Source organism: Anguilla rostrata, chromosome 19 (genome assembly GCF_018555375.3).
Source record: "Anguilla rostrata isolate EN2019 chromosome 19, ASM1855537v3, whole genome shotgun sequence".
Classification (NCBI taxonomy): Eukaryota; Metazoa; Chordata; class Actinopteri; order Anguilliformes; family Anguillidae; genus Anguilla; species Anguilla rostrata.
In genome coordinates this window covers 3,615,338-3,630,157 of record NC_057951.1, presented here as the reverse complement: position 1 = coordinate 3,630,157, position 14,820 = coordinate 3,615,338, and the positions used below count along the sequence as shown (strand labels likewise).

At 49.5% G+C, this 14,820-nt stretch overlaps 1 protein-coding gene and 1 long non-coding RNA gene across 2 annotated transcripts in view; one reads left to right on the top strand and one right to left on the bottom strand.

Moving 5' to 3' along the window:
- mical3a (microtubule associated monooxygenase, calponin and LIM domain containing 3a) overlaps positions 1-14,820 on the bottom strand; it is a 101,612-nt gene that overhangs the window by 76,617 nt on the left and 10,175 nt on the right.
- On the top strand, positions 203-3,113 carry LOC135245934 (uncharacterized). The gene is made up of 3 exons (XR_010327461.1): positions 203-392; positions 512-624; positions 872-3,113. It is a non-coding gene; the product is annotated as an uncharacterized LOC135245934 (long non-coding RNA).

The window sequence follows — 14,820 nt, the reverse complement described above, 5'->3', positions numbered from 1 at the left end:
AGGTAAATTTTAATAAATTCACAAAGTACAGCGGTGTGAACAGTCAAAAGTTACTGTAAGCAGCATGTACAATTTTCTATTCTGGAGTAACAACCTTTAAGGACAATGTCGGCTGTATTCCCGCACCCCTATGTCTGCAAGAGGGACCGAAGCATGTTTTCATACAGTGCAATCCTATTGGCTTCTTCGGGAATGACGTCTAAGTCGGAGGTGGTAAAATAATATCAAACACAGTTGGGAAAAATACTGGAGTGAATACTGATACGGTAGTGTGTATTTAATGCTTTCCGTTTCCACGGTGTGGAGAGTAGCCCACTCAAATACACGTACTCATATGAACCTTCACCACAAAGCACTTACAACGTTCATTTCAAAGCAAAAGAAAAATGCAGGTATTTGTGTATGCATGCTGAAGTCCCTGTGTATGGGCGTGTGTGTGCGCGTGTGCACGCGCATGTATCCTTCTCTGTACGGTATACTGGTCTGCATTTGTTTTTGTGTGCACATGCAGGTGTCTGCTTTCTGGCATTCTTGTCTGCACATACACGCGTGTGTGTCTGCGTGGTGACAGAAGCTCTGTGGAGAGCCAGGACAAGCATTTCAGCCAGCTGAGCTTCGACTGGGGTAGGCGAGGGGCTGGCATCGTGACTGTTTAGCAATTATTATGGCGTTGTGGCCCAGAGCAGCCGTAGACAATAGCCTCTGTCATTCGGTTTAGATTATGCCAGACTGACAGAGAGGTGGCTCAAAGACGGGGGAATTGTTTTAATAAAACGCATTCACAGTGAAGAACATTAAGAGTGGCATGCGGTCCCCCGCTAGACCGTACTGATGCTTTCTATTCACTGTTTTACTTATTTTACCTTTACAGGGATTGCGCTGATTAGTATAATGAAGAAGAGTCCACCGGCCATTTTAAAATGCCACCCACAGACTATTCGCGCTAAAAGGCTTACTCCCCGAAGGCTCCGGTCGGGTGGATGAAAATAAACAGTACCACGTTGCAAAACTTTTTTTTTTTTTTTTGCTTTCCGTGTCAAGGAACCAAAAACCGGTTGTTTCACAGAGCCAGAACAAGCAGACTCTGGGGAGGTCATTACCACTCCCCCCGCCCCCTTCCAGTTCAGCGGCGAGCCTTGCGTGGCAGTCAGCTCCGACCTTCATTGTTTCTGCGGGCTACAATAAGGCTTTCATCAGCAACACTGAGGCTAGCACAGAGCACTCCTGACTGGTCACAGGGAAAGGTCAACAGCTTGACTTCTGGTGGTGTGGTAGCAGCAACACAGTGAGCAGCGATAAGATAGCAAATTCCAGCTATTTTATTTCGCAAATGGGCACTGCATGGGGCAGGGGCATGGTCAGAGTTTTGGCTTTGCCGTCCTCTGGTAAGGAAAGAGATAACGGTCATAAATATAGCCTACCCGTTATCTGGGGGACTTCTGAATGTTCGAGGGGGGGATCAGAGTGGCTGTGAGCCCCGCTTGGGAGCGTGGTTGTCGCTGCGCCGAATCCGCTATCACCTCTCCTCACGTCACCGAGTGTGCCTTTCCCCAACACGGCACGGAATGGCGTGTCACCTCCTATCTCTGGAGTGCAGCGCTGATAACCGCACTGAGGGACGGAGGACATCTTTACCCCCATGAGAGGTGCGCTGCTGCTTACGGCACGAGAGCGTGACCTTAAAGCACACCCTCTGCCGAGGAGCTGCGCATCTATTCAGAACACTGACACCACAATGGCTATTGCAACATAACTATAAATGGCGAATGGGTTTTTTATTGACCGTGACATAATGGATTTATTTTCGAGTAATTAGCTCTAGTGGCCCTCGTTATTTCTGCTGAGATCATGCCCAGAAATTACATTGGCAGAGAAAGGTCAGCAGGACAGGAAGATATAGTCATCGCTATAGAATAAAAAGTAATAACGGGAGAAGCACTCAGAACCGTTACTATAGCGATGATGAGAACGGGCAGCAGATAACAATGGAGTTTTGCGTGGTATTGCGACCGTCTGCAATGCATTTTCTTTTAGGACACGTCAATGAGGCTCTAGCTGTAGGCCTTTCGTTTCTTGTTTCCGCAGGTTTAAAATGAACGAAACGCATGCACGAGACACATTTGGTACGACATTGCATCACTGAGTAATACGATCGGAAGCTCACACGGGTATTCACGTGGCTTCGTGACAATGTAGTTTAACAACACAATGAATAAGTTGTGATGTAACTGCAACCTAGCACATGTTTTCCTATTCCTGAATATTATTTTTTAAGATATTAAGTAAGATAAATAATGGGAATGGCCTACTGAGGAAATCTGGCCCAAGCTGTTTATGGAGTTATCACCTTTTACCTACAATTGATCAAAAACAGTATTGGTGTCAGGGGGACCATGGCATTACTGCCTTGCATCAATTAAGTGGGCCCTGTTCTGTCTAGCCAGCTCGCCAACAACATTTCGCCTGAATTCATTTATCACCTTTTAAAATGTGCGATGCTTGAACTGTTCTGGCAGCATCGTGTAAGAAAATAAATCAGCCTTTAAACCCATCCAAGAAATTACCCTTCTTCACAACGATGACACCTATTGCTTTTTTAAAGGGCTAGATAAATGCATAAAATGTATCATTCGTATATTAAATTAAAACAGCAACTGAAGGCAAACTAAAGCTATGACCTTAATCAACTCTCAAGTCATTTTTTTAGTTCCGTAACATCGACTGCAATGCAAAAGATCAGCGCAATTAAGTTCCTGTTGAAAAAACCTAATGACAATGTCTGATGTCAGGACACAAATTAAACATGGCCGCTTTCTGTGGTTGCTATCATTGAGGTCTCAGAAAACATTTTTTTTTCCCCCAAGAGCCTTTATTGTTTACAGCTGAAATAATATTATTCCTCATTGTAGTACTAAAGCTCAGGGTTCATCATACCCCTTTCAACAGTACAATGCATCTTTCCCTCCAGGCACTGAAAACACACAAGCTTTTTCATATTAAAGGCAGATCGGCTTCAAATGCTGAACTTTCCCCTCATACTGGACCTTTCGGCTCATAACTCACACATTTCTCACAGCGAGTTGCGCAATACGCCATAACTTTCTGAAAATGTGAAATATCTTGTGATCTTCAAAGTCTTGTTTATCCAGCTGGGTTGTCTAACATGCACTGTATTAGGTAGTTAATTCTGCATTGCAATTTTATTCATTCTAAACATTGCACAAAATTGTAATGCAAATTTTATCCAGATCTACTAGAGTAAAAAAAAAAAATCTAATGTTTTTTCTTTTTTTAGCAATTATTGACAGCAAATATTTCAGTTGTTAGTATTATAAGTATTTACGAAAATTATGATTTATTGTTTAATATTATTATAATAGCCATCTGGTATAGACATTTATGAGGCAAATAAAGACTGATGTGTAAATTTAAATGAGGACAGTAACCGTAAGTGCTGCACTGTGCATAAAACAATGCATATTCCACAGCATCTTTGAGTACAGCCTCAATGCTCAATATTAATGCACTAGCCTTTAAATATTGAATGTGTTCTGATTCTGCAGAGATCACGCAGGAAAAATAACTGACTTTCAATTCCCTTAATTGGCTTTGTCCAAATTACTCTTACCTCGCAACACACTGAACGTCACATCGCTTCTCAGACCGAATGCCCACATCCCTCCTACCAGTAAAAAGGTACACTCAATGTAGCATTAAACCGCAAGCTCAGGAAACACACTCCCGGTTCTGTGCCAGCTGACCGCACAGAGACACCAAGGGCTGCCCCAACACCTGGGTCTTGTACTGCGTCGCGAGAACAAGGCCAGTCGTTCCCCCCCCAAAGAAGAAAAATGACTATCTGCCGTAACAAAGGAATTTTCCTCAAGCGGCCTGTCGTACGCAGGAGACATGACCTAAATTAGGGGAGCGGGGGGGGCTCGCTAATTGAACGTGCCGCGAGAGGCTGGAGGACGGCAGTTGACTCTCGTTGACACCAGTAGGGAGAAAAGCTTTCATGTCAGAAAGCTATTACTGGAGATAATGAAGGGGCTCTGAACAATGCAAGGCATTGAGGCGGCAACGGACATTACCGGCTATCGAAAAACAGGACCCGGCCCCCCGTCGCTACAGGTGACGTCCCCCTTTCCCTTTACAAACGCGCACTCCGTATTTGTGCAGAAATGCTTCTTTTTTTTTTTAGTTTTTTTGCGTCGCGCTAACCGTTACCCCCGCTAGCGTTTCCCGATACAACCTCCCAACGCGCATAGCGACGTGCTCGCCGAGCACAAGGGACAAAGAGTGCTCACCAAACGAGGTTCCATTCCCCCGCCTACGCTGTCCGGTACGGTGTCCGAGCGGTGCCCCCCGAGGTGCATGTCAGCCGGGATGGGGTGGGGGGGGGGGGGGAAGGGGGCGGAGGGGGTAGAGACGGGACCGTTAATATCGCGTCGGGGCTCGGGTGCTTCCCTCCCTCCCTGCTCCTTTTCTCTCTCTCGCTTGCTCTCTCTCTCTCTCTGGCTTTCGCTCTCTCACCACAGCGGGATACAGCCTGGACCGGCGCACGTCTCCATGGTAACCGGGAGGGACTCCGCTGTGATTTGTGATCTGTGATTTGGAGGCCGGGCATGCAAAGCCACGAGCAAACAAGGCAGGGCCTCCACCCCCCAGCATCTCACTGTTTATGGATGTTGAGATTTCCCCCCCCCTCACCCTCACCCCCCCCCCCCCCCAAAACAGCTCACAAAGAGAAGTCGCTCCACAGCCTGTGAAGGGAGACAATGGGAATGGAATCTTGAGAAGAGGGGCGGGGCCAACTGGGGGACTGAGTGACTGACGGGCTTGTGAAAGGTTCAGCGTGCGGTAGAGGGAGGAAGGGGGCGGGGGCTGGGCGGCCGGTGGGCGTGAATTAACGCAGGGCACAAAATGTTCAGAGCCAAGCTCTACATTACATCACATCCATTTATCCAGACGCTCATCCAGAGCAACTTGCAATGTAAGCGAACTCACACGCGTCAAGCCAAGCTGTAGTGGCTAACGTTCCCGGACCAGTGACACTGACAAGCGTACAACGCAATCACTGAAGCGCTAATGCAAGCTAACAATGCTAACTATGCTAACAATGCTAACCATAATACAAATCCTGAATGCACACGGATAACCTCTTTAACAAGCTACAAAACAAAAAAAAAAAGCCATAAAAATTCCACAACCTGTATTAATACGCGAGATGGTTTCGCTTCGGGGTGGCTGGACGGCCACGGGCAGGCGAGCTCTGGGAGCCGGGCGAACGTCCGGAACCGCCGGTCGCGTGCCAGGCGTGACTCGCTGACCTTGGGCAGACGGCACCGCCGAAGCTTGGCTAAATATAAACGCCCTCGCAGCGGGGGGGCCGCGCGTCTCCTCCGCCACGCGTCATCCGAGGAGGAGGAGGAGGAGGAGGACGACGACTCCGAGGCGTCCGGCGCCCGCGGGGAGCAGATCCAGGGCCGCAAATAGCGGCCTATCGCAGGGCCGAACGCGGAGGCTACGCGCTAACGCTCCTCGCGGGCTCGACAGAATCGATAACGTAAAAGATAAGACTCGGGATTGAGCTTTCCCGATTTATGCTGAATGAGTACCCGTGCGAGTGTGATATCGGTATGGATCTGGTATTGGTTACAGCGTACTGGAACACAAGGGGGATCGTATCTGCGCTGAGGAATCCTTTCAACGTGCCGAGACAGCCCTGCCTGTTCATATCATTAGCTGTGAATGGGGAAGTGTAAAAGATCTGGTACACTGTGCGTGCAGTTGTTGACAAGGACTTAGAATTCAGCAATAAGCCCTTAAAATTTCATTCGTGCACATGCACGTTTGCGATTGCCACCACGGAAGAAACCAGTAACTGGGAGAAGTCGCCGGCTTGCCGTAGACTGGACTCGCTACGTAACGTTAGCGCTGTGATTACACGACGCAGAGATAAGGGCGTGGCCGAGATCCTCCGACGCGAGGCTGGCCGCGCAAGCCGTGGGTCGAACCACATCGACCGGCGTCTGGGGAGAGAGCGTTCCCTCTGCGAAGCTCCAGCGACCATCTGGCACAAGGGGCTTCCAGTCAAAATGCTATTTGTCTCATTTGGGAACAAGCTGCGCTTGCAAGTCTTTCCAAACCATTTTTTTTGGGGGGGGTTGCAGGTTGGGCACTAATGCAGAGATGCTAATAGTAAGGCTAACCAGCATCCTAGACTCGTAGCGTGGAGAAAACGAGGCCAGAATGGTGCGGTAATGTCGCGCAAGCGCTATTTGTCGGTTGGCAAGGATGCGGGGGGGGGGGGGGGGGGCAGGCTTTGCTCCAGGTCGTCCTGGGTTCGCACCCCCTACGTGAGCAGAGGAGGGTGTCCGCGCTCAACCGCCAAGTCCTCGGCCTCTTCGCAGGTCATAACTCCGCCTGGATCAGTCGCCACAGCTAATAGGCTAGGCTAGGCTAGGGCGTTAGCTAAAGCAGATAAATGACACTTCTCATTCCCCGCCTCCCCCCTTCCCTCTCTTTCATCAGTGTAGCTCTAGTCAAGTGTGCACTTTCTAGGGATTAAAAAAAACAACAACAACGACAGGGTTGAGGAGGGAGACGACTTAAGGTTTTTCACCCGACTCCACTCGTTCAGCTCGAAGGGCCGCCGGCGTTCCGGAAGGATCCGGTCACAGCGAGCAGCGGCCCCCCCAAAGCACAGAATGCCAAACAAGGAGCGGCCAACGTTCCCCGGGCCTCTCCCGGTCAACTGCCAACAAGCCTCCTCCTTATCTCTGATCTTCCCTTCTAGAATCCACCGTCCCTCGGCGGCTGGCCCTCATTTGGGGGGGTGTACCAACCAATCGGAGAGGCAGGCCAGCTGGATCGCATCGGAGGCCTGCATGATAGATGCACGTTACTGCCAGTGCAGTGACCTGGGGTTGGCTGCGTGGCTCTTGGAAAACATGTCCGTCAACAGCAAAAACAAAGCCATCTGGGAAGCAGGGAGGCATTCCGTCTTTGTAGTTTTATTTAAACGTTCCTTTAGGCCATAAATGAGCGACCGTAAGCTTAGGTAACTGAGCCTTGGAGCTATCATTAAACCAATGATGCTGCGCAATGTTTTTAGCCGTAAAAAATAAATCACATTTTCCTGTCGGCGAGGGAGCGTCAAATCTCTACGCAATCTCCACTCAGGATTTCCTTGAGGAAAACACTCCAGTGTCGATAGAGGCCGTCTGTCATTCTCTTGGTAAACAGAGGTTGACAACGTAAGATAATGGTTCCTTTCGAAAATAAAAATAAAGTCTTGTTCGCAGCTGCCCTGCTGTTCGCAGTGGTTCCCAAACTTCTGGAGCCTTGGACCCAACTTCATCAGCAAAATGATTTTCCTGTGACCCACCCACTATTAATGCTGATATGCTATTTTAACAAATGTAGCAATACCTGACGAAACCGATCGCGGACTCAATTTAATGACGTGTTCAATTCGACGGACACGATTGTACGCAGTAGAATGTCCAGTGTTAACTCGGACTACGCAGGGACCATTAAGTGCTCTGTGAGAGTTGATTTAACACTGAGCCTTGCACTGTGGAACAGGAATAGGCGTATGATATCAGTACCATTAGTTGGTCGGCAACGACCAACCAATGAGAGAGAGAGAGAGAGAGAGAGAGAGACACCGGAGCAACAGAAAGGCAGACCCCCCCCCATGTGGACGCCATTTTTTTGTTTTTGCTTCATCATGTTAAATGGTAAATGGACTGCATTTATATAGCGCTTTTATCCAAAGCGCTTTACAATTGATGCCTCTCATTCGCCAGAGCAGTTAGGGGTTAGGGGTTAGGTGTCTTGCTCAAGGACACTTCGACATGCCCAGGGCGGGGTTTGAACCGGCAACCCTCCGACTGCCAGACAATCGGTCTTACCTCCTGAGCTAGGTCGCCCCTGTTTCATGCTGTACAACAAATGGATAAATAAGCAAACATTGCACAAGGGTCACTTCCAGGGCAAAACTTGGCCATTGGGCAACAGTAAAGATCGCCTGACTCATGGAGGCAGTTCCCCGCTACACAGCGGCCGGATGCAAATTAGAGACCGTGATTCACGAAAGCCCTGACTAACTGTGCAAACAGACCTCACGCGGAACTCATATCAGAGGTACAGTAAATCGCTGTGTGTGTGTGTGTGTGTGTGCGTGCGCGCACGTCTCTCTCTCTCTCTATGTACGTGAGCGAGAGAGAACATTTTCACTGTTGCACATCATTGGCCACTGACGCAACACGAGCCGGCCGGAGCCAATCAGAGACCAGCAGCGAGACACCGGGTTGCCGGTCCCATCCCAGGGAACAGCTCATACAAGCAGACTCATAGGGGCAACATAGCTCAGGAGGCAGTCGGAGGGTTGCCGGTTCAAACCCCGCCCTGGGCATGTCGAAGTGTCCTTGAGCAAGACACCTAACCCCTAACTGCTCTGGAGAATGAGAGGCATCAATTGTAAAGCGCTTTGGATAAAAGCGCTATATAAATGCAGTCCATTTACCATTTACAAGCGGAGTAGACGGCAGGGAGATCACAGGCTCTCACCCAGCAAGCGCTCCCTGTTCTCAACTTTGTCCAATTATGTCCTCTCTCTCTTTCAATACAGGCGGGGGCGACACCCATAGCTACCGGTAGCTATTCCTATCTTTAGCAGACGAGGATAAATAGGCAAAAAGGAACTGCTAAATATAATTCAACGTTATCTTGCTCCTGTAGTATTCATATCTGTCCTCTTGCGAATTGATCGTAACGCCGCATCTTCAGTTTCTCTCAGTTGCTTGTAAATGTACGATAACGCGCGTCCCTCTCTCCATCGAGACCTGCTGGGTGTCGGAGAGAGAGGGGGAGGCCTCCGACGAGCAGGACGGGGTTCACCCAGGCGGCGCGGGGGGTGATTTAGGGGCTCTTCTCGTGGAGCGGACTCTTAATGGGGCCCGTTAAGGAGGGGCGATGATGACCGCGACGCGCCATCATGGGCCGGTCACGGGCCACGGAGCAGAGAGGCTGCTGGGAGCGCAGAGGGGGCTCCGCTCAGTCAGGGCGCTGCAGTACAGGGCGGGCGCAATAGACACGCGCATTCTCACACGTGCATGCATTCTCACACACGCATGCATGCTCACATGCATGCATTCTCACACACGCATGCATACACGTGGGCACGTGCAGAATCTGAGGTAGTGGCCTTCGCTGTAGAGACAGGGCCCATGTTTTTGTTTTCTCCCGATATTTTAATTTAAACGTGTCTGTATGATAAGCTTTAATCCCCATTTTCATGAACTGACTGTTGGATTAAGCGTGTGTAGTGTCTAGCAGGTGACTGATTGATTGGAATGTTTCCAGGTGTGTCTAATTGTGAGCCTATTTCAGCTGTGTGGAGTAACAGAGGAGGTGATCTATGTGAATTAAGTTTGGGCAGTATGCTAGTAAAGCTTTTGCCTATTTTATTTTCTAGAGTGTCCAAGTAAAGAATTTACATAAATGTATATATATAATTGACTTGTATTTAAAAGTTGTCTGAAGATGCGTTGGACACAGACCACAGCACAACAAAACACACACGCCACACACACACACACAAGACACATGCACAACAACCGCACACACCACAGAAATGGAGGTGCTCCAGGTGGAAAAGGAACCCTCGCCGTCTGGACGGCAGCCGCAGACGCAGAGGTCGGGATTAGGAGCGGACGCCAGGAGGTGACCCGGCTTCTCCAGCGGCCCGTCGCCTTCAGAGCCGCGCCCGACCCACGCGAGCGAGCGAAACACATCGCCGCGGCATCGCCACCGTCACGCACGGGCGCTTCCTCCTCCTCCTCCTCCTCAACCAGCGCACCAAAACAGAGAAAGCAAAAAAAACACAACGATGCAAAACAGCTGACGGCGCAAGAATTCGCCCTCCGGGGCCGGAAAGCGGAACGCGAATCCGACACCCCTGAGACAGAAACCTCCGCCCCCCCCCCTTCCCCTACCCCCTCCGCCCCAGAGTAATTTTCCGCTCCCTTGGCTGAGCGCCTCGAACCCGCGGCTTTACCTGCGTCGCCGCGGCGACGAACCGCGTTCGGCCGGCAGGCGCACGGAAGAGAAAAAAAAAAAGCTCCCCGACGTCTTCAGGTCAGCAGCTGTCACAAAAGGGACTAGGCTTTACTGTCGCCGGCGCTCTCTCCATGCGTCAGGCCGAAGCTAAACCCAAAGCGTAAGCCGTTGAGCGGTGGGGGGGGGGGGGGTTAGCATTGATAGCGACCGATGTTCGCGGTTAACTTTCCCTTCAGCCGATTCGCCAGGGGGCGCGAAAAGCAGAGGCCCTGGTTGGCGGCTTGGCGGTCTGCCCCCCGCCCGAGGGGAGGGGCGGGGCGGGGCGGGGCTGAGGCGGCGGCGGTTTGGGACAGGTCTCCGGGGACGACGGTCTGACACGTTTTGCGGGTGACTCGGGGACTCTGGGACTCGGGCCGGGATTCTTGTGGGTTCACCCGGTCTGCCCAAACTCCCCGACACGTCAGGAGCCTTCGACGGCAGGGGCGACGCCGTCCGAAATTAGACCTGCTTTATCGTGGTCTATAGCGTACAGATGTGATTCTGAATATGGAATCACAGAGCCCTTCTGTTACCTTTCTGCGGAAGGTTCTGTGAATCCTTCATAAGAGCTGAATAACTGCTTCGCAAGCACTACATAACACCTTTAAAAGCACTGCATAAGCATTCATAAAGGCATACGTCAATTGACATTGAATGCCTGTTTTTAGTTCGACATACGAATTTAAGATGTCTGTCGTACTTATGAACGTACTATGTAGTGCTTATGAAGGCATTATGCAGCTCTTACGAAGGGTCAAACATAAACAGCGTTACCCTTTCCGGTCACCACTGAAGCAGAACCCTACAGAGGCAGGACACAGAAGGAAAGTGATGTCAGCTTCAATTCCATCTACCACTCAACCAATCAAAGTACTTTATAACCGCTCATAAGATTATTGCACGCCAACATCGTGGTTTATCGGACACGTTCAACACAGGCACAAATAAAGAAAACAGGGATGATTCTGATTTAAGAAAATATCCTGCCAATGACGACAGGATTTTATTGTTATTTTTTATTTATTTTTTTTTTTTTTTTTTAAATCAAGCACATTTTGCACAGGAATAAATGTGCAACTTAAGCCCTTAAAAAATAAATCCGTACTTAAATACGGGTACGCTCACGGCAGGATCGTCTAGTACTTTGTCCTCATTTGCTTCTCAAATGTCGAGCGCTTCACAATGAATTCAAATCACAAGATGGAAAAAAAATATATAAATAAAAAAATCGAGCAGCAGCCCCAGGCCTGCCGGCTGTAGATCGGGAACGAATCGGCTCTCCGGCTCCTTCCCCCCCAGGCAGCCGGGGCCAGGGTCCGACAGTACCCGCGCCAAAGGGAACGGCCGCTCTTGCGTTTCCTTCTGCGTTTTCGCATCACGACGCCGAGAACACACCGACGTAAAAACCCCGCGCGTTAGGGCGCCCTTATTAGGATTTACGACGGCTTTTCTAACCCCCTCCTCGAACAGGCAAGCGTCGGAATACTAACAGGCCTAACACTGTGAGGCGCCTGTGGAGGAGCGCTAGCCGCGCGCTCAGAATTTAGCGGCGCTAGAGCGCTCTGGGTGCACTGCCTGCTGGGAAACGCAGTCCTCCGGGAGCGATTCAAATCTCCCAGCCACCGTTCAACTCCCGACAGGCAAAGTGACTCAGATAGCCTACATAAGTGCACGACGTCAACGAAGCTAATAGATTTGAGGCGTTAATAAAGTTAAGTGTTAACAAATGGTTGCGTTGTGACGGTTTGTACGTAAAAGTTCAAATTTAGCTCCAAATTAGCTCCGTAAACAAAGAATTTAGATTTTTACACAAAAAAAAGGCTGTTGGATTTTCAACAGGAAAGGGTAACAGTGAGACAGAGGCCCTCTCTGCTGTCTACAGTGCGTGGCAAAAAAGGAATATTCTAGAATTTTTAGTAAAATGAGAAAACTTTGCATGTTCACAGGATGAGGGATTAACGACTGTTTTCAACCCTTTATCTGTGCCACTTTTCAGCAGTTTAACCAGAACTCCACAGTCCGGTCAGCCAGCTCTCAGTAATGTCGTTTACTGAAATGCAGTGGAAGCTTCTTCTTATCGCTTGACGTGTTCGTGCGGATTTCAATTCCGGCTTGCGTCAACGTGGAAATATAAAGCAAGTGCTGTGCTTGCAGATTGTCTATTCTCATAATGATTTGATCCACTCTAAGCAGGGTTCTCTCCTCACTGAGTACCTAATTGAAGTTTTGTCCGCTGCCAACTTTGCTCCCTCTTTCTCTCGCTTTCTACAACCCCCCTCCATCCCCCCCCACAAAAGAACTAATATACCCAAAGGACGCAACTCTCCCATGAACTTCTCTTATGTAACAGCTATGAGGGGGGGGGGGGGGCTCTGTCACCGTGAGCAACACTCAGAGCCCTGCAATTTAAAAAATTAGATTCCTCCCCCAATTAAAAATCACAAAATTACACAACATACCAAACACAGACTAAACCGGCCTACTAGGATGGAATGGTCATTTCTGCTCCGGTGTTTAATAGCCTCCGGTATTGGCCCAGCTATTCTTTTAAAGCTCATTTTCAGCAAATGGGTTTCCGTTTTCCTCAGACTGTTTATGCACTAACGCCCTTCTATGCAGCGGTTCAATACCATCTGTTTAAATTGAAATGTGGTGTCCGCCTCAAAACAGATTCGCAACATCTTGTCCAGTCGCCTCACACCACGGCCACGGCAGTAGCAACCATGGTTTAAGAACATACAAGCCCAAGGGCGGGGTCCTCAACCCCGGTCCTGGAGGGTCACATGGTCTGCTGATCACAGTCATTCTGCGCTTCACTGATCGATTAAAGCGGTTGATTGACACACTTACCTCACCTTTTTTGTTTTTGTTTTACCGTACACTAAGCCTTAATTTTATATGGGCAGTGCCTATACAACAAAATATTTTATAGGCACCTTTATTTGGGAGACACGTTGTGTGGTGGACACTGGCCACACCACAGGTGTGTTTATATATGAATACACAAGAGACAAGCAACTCAATATTATACTTGAAATACACGCACGCAAACACATCTCAAACACATGCGTTTGAAACACTGCCTGTGTGTTGACTACAGCTATGCCCGCCTGCTCTGGCACACGCTCAGTGGAGGTAACGGGACCTCTCCTGCCCGCTGCCCAACGTTCCAGGCGTCGCCCGCGCCCCGCAACAAACCGACTGGGGTCATGGGAGGCCCCCCCCCTCCACCGGCTCCCCACCCCCCAGGCTGGCTCGCGGCCCCTCGAATCGCCGAACGCGCGTTCCGTAAATTCGGTTGCTCTGGCTGAGCGGCGAGCGACGCTCACGCACGCTACCAGTCGCGCGTGCGCTAACCACAGCTGTAACGCGGCACCCAAAGCAGGCCGCGGCTAACCAGCAACGCGCAGTGCAGATCTGAAGAACCAGCCATACCAACTTCCAGTTGCTCTTCAATCCCACTACGTACAGGAGTGCGATCTGCGAGGCAAGAACACGAGTATGTAATGTCACCCAGAAAACTGCGGTTCTTTGATTGTAAATGATGCTAAAACAAAGACAGTATTTATTTAGCTACACATCGTTGGCATAGAAACCCTGTTTCAGAGCCTTTGAACTTTCTAGCCCCGGTGCTCATAGATGCAGAACTGCCCCTCCCACATGGCAGATCTGACATTGCACCTATGGCCCCGCCTTATCCACAAGAGGGGTATTTTAGTACATCTACCTCAAAAGAAACACTTCCATAAAAATGGAAGTTCAGTTCATGGGCTTCGATAAGGATTCTGAATTCTGGTGTTAAAAGCATTTAACAGCAACCCCCCTTCCCCTTCCCCCTCACACACAATCTCCATGCTCTCCCGGTCATATCATCAAACAGCCCCGTCGCTGCTGCAGCTGTTCAAATATTGTGTCACGTGATCTCGGCCGCGCACAAAAGGGGCATTTAGCGACCGAGGGGGAAGCGGGGTACGGAGAGACACGCTCGCACGACCGAGGGAGCCGAAGCCACCGGCTGCTGTTGTGTACTGGGGCGGGGCGCCCTCTTACCGTGCCAAGTGTGGCAGCCTGCCCCCGAGGAACTCACCCCTACTTCAACTACAAAAACATCTCGGAGAACGCAAAAAACATCTCCGGGGAAAACTAATTACACCTCTGCCGGAGTCTACAGTTACAGACAAACACAGAGTAGGGAGGCAAATTATATGCAAAAAAAAGAGGGAATGTAATTTCCTATGCAGAAAAACGACAGAATCAGCTTTGGTAGGCGCCCGTCTCTAAGTAGAATCTTTCCTGCCATAAATGCTTCGGGTTCACAGCCACCTTTCGTCAACCCTTTAAGGTGTGAGATCACAAGTACGCGAATACAATTCTCAACTGAACGTTCTAATGCTGATGTCACAATCCCTACTGGTAACTGAAAGCAATGGAGGTGTAGAACACTGACTTTATTTTTTTAATTTTTAAAAACATTCCAAAAAACCTAAACAAAAGTGCTAAAGGTCAAATTCTACTGTCATTTTACCACCTGACAGAAGTTATTGCAGAGCTCTGATGTTAAATTAGTCCGATGCTGTATGCGTTAATGGGTCACTTCTATTGATCTCACAGAGCAGTGAACGCCTCGTTTTTAAAGGCATCTGTCATCTCGCATGATTTCAGGGATCACACATTTTGACGAATTACATGAGCGCACGCAGCGAGTCTAAAGGT